Source organism: Nothobranchius furzeri, chromosome 8 (assembly GCF_043380555.1).
Source record: "Nothobranchius furzeri strain GRZ-AD chromosome 8, NfurGRZ-RIMD1, whole genome shotgun sequence".
NCBI classification, from domain to species: Eukaryota; Metazoa; Chordata; class Actinopteri; order Cyprinodontiformes; family Nothobranchiidae; genus Nothobranchius; species Nothobranchius furzeri.
This window is the reverse complement of record NC_091748.1, coordinates 77,522,936-77,528,935: the sequence shown is the minus strand read 5'-3', so window position 1 is coordinate 77,528,935 and position 6,000 is coordinate 77,522,936. Positions and strand designations below refer to the sequence as shown.

The 6,000-nt window shown below is 45.4% G+C and overlaps 1 long non-coding RNA gene across 1 annotated transcript; it reads right to left on the bottom strand.

The window, feature by feature from the left end:
* Nucleotides 1–2,360: 2,360 nt before the first annotated feature.
* LOC139071590 (uncharacterized) lies at nucleotides 2,361–3,710 on the bottom strand. The gene is made up of 3 exons (XR_011521435.1): nucleotides 3,557–3,710; nucleotides 3,343–3,468; nucleotides 2,361–2,701 (listed from the first exon to the last, which is right to left on the bottom strand). It is a non-coding gene; the product is annotated as an uncharacterized lncRNA (long non-coding RNA).
* Nucleotides 3,711–6,000: the final 2,290 nt, after the last annotated feature.

Below are 6,000 nucleotides of genomic sequence, written 5' to 3'. Positions count from 1 at the left end.
CCCGAGTGACAAATCAGGAGTGAATCCAAACAAATGTTCAGAGTGCGAATGTAGCTGGGTGCTAACCCTCTAACTGACTGGAGACGAGTGCTGAAGCAGTAATCAAGCAAATAAAAGGGAAAGTTCAAACAAGGCACTTTATGAGGTCAAGATGAAGATTACTTCTGTTTGTATCTGACTAGATGCTGAGCTCCGGATCCTGGTGCACGGATCAGCACGTATCACTGCTACCGCCCTCGGCCGCACTCTCACCATTCTGACCTCATTACTGCAGCGTGAAGGCAACCCGTTGATGCAATTAAATCAGGTGTCATGCATGTGATACAAATTAGAGAGCGGACATTGTGTTCCAGCGCTTTTTTTAACGTTTTCCCAGTGAATCATTCACACCTCTGAGAGAGGTTTGTTTGTAATCACAAGCTCTGGTGTGCTGAGCTACGTCTGATGCTGCAGAATTCCTGCCTCTCACAGTAACCTGCACCGCCAGCAGTTTAAGCCAAGCTGACTAATGTGCACCGAGAATCGTGCAGCAGCGTATTTAACACCGTCTTACGTTACCAGTTTCACGGATCTATTTATTTTCTTGTCCGTCGTCGTCTCCAGGCAGCAAAAGGAGGACCGGGCTGCAGGTTTTGAGATCACATTATTTTCACCATCGTTGTCCTCAAAAGCACTTTGGGGTCAAAGCAAACACCGACAGCCTTGATTCTCTCAAATGAGTGAAGTAGCCTCAGCACCTGGTTGTTGCGGTCAGCCAGCACGTCGGTCTCAGTGTGTTCCCACACAGCTGCGACCTTCTCAGGGATCATCCAGGAATCTGGCCTCCTGATAGATTCCACCCAAGATTAGGTGCATCCCCAGAAATCTGTGTCAGATGTGTCGCCTTTCAGCCTACAAAGTGTGCATCCTTACTCTTGATCTCACGTGCAGTCGAGGTGGGAAAGATTTTTGAATCTGATGTTTTTGGCTCGGTGTCGTGACAAACTATGAGAAGACGTTATAATAATGCATATCGATAAGGACAGGCTGACAGATGTCACACAGGAGTGTCACGATGCTTGTAGATGACAGTGATCTGCAGTGAGTGCCGGGTGCAGGAAGAGGTGGAGCTAAAGAGGTGGAGATGGGTACGGGGAACGAGGAGAATCTAGAATCCACATGTGTAAATGAGAAGTGGGACTGTGATGCTACAGGGAGTAGAAGTAAAGGAGGTAAAGGATTCAAGTACTTTGGGTCTACCGTCGAAATCAACAGAGAGGGTGAAGACGAGGTGTGGAAGCAGGTTGGGATGTCAGGAGGGATAAAAGGGTTTCAGCAGGAATGAAAGGAGAGTTGCAGAAGACAGAAGTGAGAGCAGCCATGTTGTCTGGTTTAGAGACAATGTCCATGAGGACAAGATGGATGGATAGGAACAGGTATGAGTCCATCCGAGGGACAGCTGGTGTTAGATGTTGTGGTGATGAAGTCAGAGAGGACAGACTGCTGTGGACATCTCCAGAGGAGAGATAATGATGACATTGGTGGATGCTGAGGTTGGAGCCACCAGGCAGGAGGCTGAGAGGAGACTTATGGATGTGGTGGAAGAGGACATGAGGTTAGTGGGTGTGATGGTGGAGGATGCTGATCAACAATAACAATCAACAAAAAGATAAAAACCATAAAAAATACTACATCAGATATCTGTGATGAAACTTCAGTCAGGTTTTAAACACCTGGAGAGGCGAGGACTTCTAATCTAGGGTGGAAAATCGATGATGGTGATGATGATGATGATGATGATGAAGGTGTAAAGGTTAAATTTAAACAACTGGAGCAAAAGGGGAACTGTTCTTTTAGCCTCTGTAAAACACAAAACCTTGTTGGGGCTCAAAGTGGCCCAGGAGCCCCGCCCACTCTGCCATGACGTTAATATTAGGGACAGCAGTAGCTCAAGAGGTAGAGCGGGTTGTCCAGTAACCATAAGGTTGCAGGTTCAATCCCGGCTCTCGACAGACAATTCTGCTGTTGTGTCTTTGAGCAAGACACTTAACCCACCTGACCTGCTGATGGCAGACTGGCCTCTGTCAGCTCGCTCCAGGGCGGCTGTAGCTACATCGTAGCTCATCACCACCAGTGTGTGTGTGTGTGTGTGTGTGTGTGTGTGTGACTGGATGTGTTGTAAAGCACCTTGGGGGGGTTGTCGAACCCTAGAAGTCTGTTCACAAGCAAAAATCATGGCGTGTGACATATTTACAACCAGTGTTGGGAAAGTTACTTTTAAAAAGTAATTAGTTATAATTACTAATTACTTTGTCAAAAAAGTAACTCAGTTACTAACTGAATTACGAGATTATAAAAGTAACTAATTACCAAGAAAAATAACTACTTAGTTACTTTTTTCATTAAAGAATGCTAGAAAAATGGGTTACCGTAATTTCCGGACTATAGAGCGCACCTCAATTTAAGCCGCACCGGGCTAAAAGCCGCAGATATCTACTGAATTGAAAACGTAGTTTAACTGAACGTAACTGAACTGATCAGTATCAAACAAAACAGAAAAGTCATTGATTAGTTTATTCATCTTCCTCCTGCGCTCTGAAACCACTGAAGTCCTCTTCTTCAGTGTCGGAGTTGAACAGCCTCAGAAGAGCTTCGTCACACATCTTTTCTGTGGCGATGTCAGTGTCGCTCTCCGTGTTGCTGTCATCATCCCGGGGTGAAGCTGGGAAAACAAGCAGCGCCATTTTACTGTGAAAAAAATCCTCCTGGGCGCTTTCCGTAGCGCTCCTTTAACCGTTCCTTCATTAGACTTTCCAGCATCCATCCTTTCTGGTTGACTAAAGCCGCACCTCATTATAAGCCGCGTGGTTCAAAGCGTGGGAAAAAGTAGCGGCTTATAGTCCAGAAAATACGGTAATTGAACTTACTTAATTTACTATAAATTACTACAATAGTGAAATATAAATGACTGGAACATAATAAAATGTATGTTCAAATGTTTTTTATAAACCTGAATAATTTAAATAACTAAGCACTTAACAGGAGGAACTACTAACAGGGACATTACACTTATCTAGACTATTAAAAAGTCACTGTGTGATATTTAACAAGACCCCAATCAGCAAAAATTTAAAATAGCAAATAGAAACACATGTAAAGGTTCCTGAGCCTTTAAATGGTCTCTCAGTCTAGTTAAATTACAGAAATAAATGTAATTTTGTACAGCATTTAAATTTTTCTAGCTTCACATAATTGTGTGTTTTAGCAGCATTTCTGTTGCTGGTAATCTAGTAACGGTTAAATAAATAAATAAAATCCTTTAAAATGACACTAGAAGAGGCACAAGCCTGATGGAGGACTTACATTTACTAACTTGGGTCAGACCCAACCACAGAAGAGCTGCAGCTGGGCGGTGAACACACACAGGTAGTTCTGATAACACCTGAGCTCCATGACGTCTGAGACTGATGCATCAGTGTTACAGCGGGGCTAAAGACATGATCAGAAACAGGTTACAGCTGGATGATCTAGGAAGGTAGAAGATCAGGACGTCTGAGCGGTGAACAGGTGAGCGGACCTTCGGGACGTCCCGCTGTCACGCTAAGAAGGGCACGGCTGCAGATCCACACCTGCAGCCGTAGATATTCATCACGTCTTCCTCGATCTTCACGGCCGTGATGCTCTTGGATGGAAACATCCTCCTCTTCAGCTCCTGATCAGCTGATTACAGCTTCAACACACCGCGCTGCTTAACGCACGCATGTCCTTATCAGTAACAGAAACGACGTTTTGATGAAAGAAGACGGTAATTAATTAGTTTGCTCGTTAGTGAAAGAAATATTTTTTATTAACGTGGTTATTTTAAACGGCGTTATTCCCATCACTGCTCTGTTGTGTCTACAGCAGGCAGTGACTGAGACGGTGAGGGTCTCCGCCCACCCGGCCAATCATCATCGTGTTTGTAAGCGCGTTACCGACCTCTCTCTCCCTGGCTGCAGCTGAAGTGTGGCGGTCAGAAAGCCTCACACTGCACCTCAACGTTCGACAAGCACATAGTAACGCACAACCTTCCGTCCCCAGTAACGGTAACGGCGTTGCAACAGTGGGAAAAGTAATTAATTAGATTATTGTTACCCAGAAAAAGAACGCCGTTAGTTATTCCCATCACTGTTTACAACCCATTAAACCCACAGAGGTCTCTATTACCAAAGTCAAAATAAAGCACTAAACTGGATCAGTGGGGCAGATGCAGTGAGGGACGCTCCGGGTTAAAAGAGCTGTCGTCCCAAGATAATTGAATTCAGCACGAGCTAAATAAAGCACCGGTGGAATGCAAACATTTGGCCCTCACTGACACACCGGGACAGATGTAAAGCTTCGCTAAACCTCACAGGAACCGGCACAAGAGGGTTTCCACGAGGGAGGAAGGTAGAGACACGAGGGCGGCAGAGGAGTGGAGAAGGATTAATGTCACAAACACAAGACCAACGGCTGAGCTGACTAATGAGAAGGTCAAGAGAACAGCAGATGGTCGTGAAAAACACAACAGACGACGATGAAGCACCCGGTAAACAGAACAAAGAGAGCACGTAACTAAATGTTTACAGTAACAGAGCTTTAAATAGAGGTAAAAGTGGGGTTTTGACCTCAAATTATGGAAATGAGTCTATTAAGCTTAGTTTAGAATTTGATAAAACCAGGAATGAACTTCTGAGGAAATGTTCAGACGACATCTTTGTTGTGTTCCTACTGTGTTTGTCATCCAGTTTCATTTCTTTAGTTCTTTGTTTTTGGTTCAGGAATAGAGATGAGGAGACGTGGACCCAGGACCATGAACAGGGACGAAGGTGTTCACACGCTGGACCACTCAAGGGGCACGGTGAAACTGATGGTGACTGGTGCAAGGTCACTAATAGTGATTGTGTTGATCTGTGCCTCTCTGATGCCTTGAGTTACCGGTTATAGAAGAGTCCTGGAGTAGGAGTGGTGGATGGGTGAGAAGATGATGTATCCCTTGCGTCATGAGCATGTTTTAGTTGTTTCCCTGCTCCGACACACCTGATTTAAGTCAATCGCTGCCAGCGTTTCTCACCGTTTTTACTGTTTTTTTTATTTTTTTCAAAGAGCGGGATCAGATCCAGGACTTGTTCATTTGACCGCCTTGAGTTAGCCGTTCGGTCAAGCTCTGACATACGGTCCAGGACATCGTCTCTGGTTACATCATCACGTCCCCTTTACTGTTTTTTTAAAGAGTCACAGAACGTTGCGCGCTAGGATGACGTCGACGCCAAAACAACCAAAACAAAGCGTAGCCTCACCTCTTACATCAGGAAGAATCCGCGCGTTTCGAGCGTTATCCGTTCTTTCATAATCCGTTGTTGAATTGTGATCGGCAGAAGCTTTTCCGGTTCGCGCCTCACTTTTTTTACAGCAGCGGCCCAAAACGATCTCCTAACACATGGATGTTCTGCTTCCTGATCATGTGACGTGTGACGTACGCGGATGAAGATCGGCTTTAGAGCTGAGATGTTTGTTCTCACGGTGCGGGGGCTCGTCCGACGCCCACACAGTAAAAACATGCACATGACGACTTTAGTCGTCATTGGCAGTGAATGAGTTAATCAGTAGGTGATCAACAGGCTTCTGCAGAGGTTGATGACCTGGTGAGCAGGTGAGTCAACCACAGCTACGCCAACATGAAACCAGATATCAATCCGAGGTTATAACTACAAACCAGAAGTGGGTGGAGTCTTTCTTCATCCCTGATCATCCTTAGTGTTCATCGACTAGAAGTTCCTCCTCCTGCCCACATCCTGCCTGTGTAGGCGACTCTATTTGAAGCACTATTAAACATACCTCTGCAACACCAGCTGTCCTGCAGCGGACAGGACAGCTCTGCTGGTAGTCATCATGTCCAAAATGTCTTTACTGAAAGACCGTTTCCTTCACGGAGCAATTAGCCTCCAGCAAGATTCATCTCACCTGCTGGACGTCCGTCACAGAGCCATAAAACCTCTACCT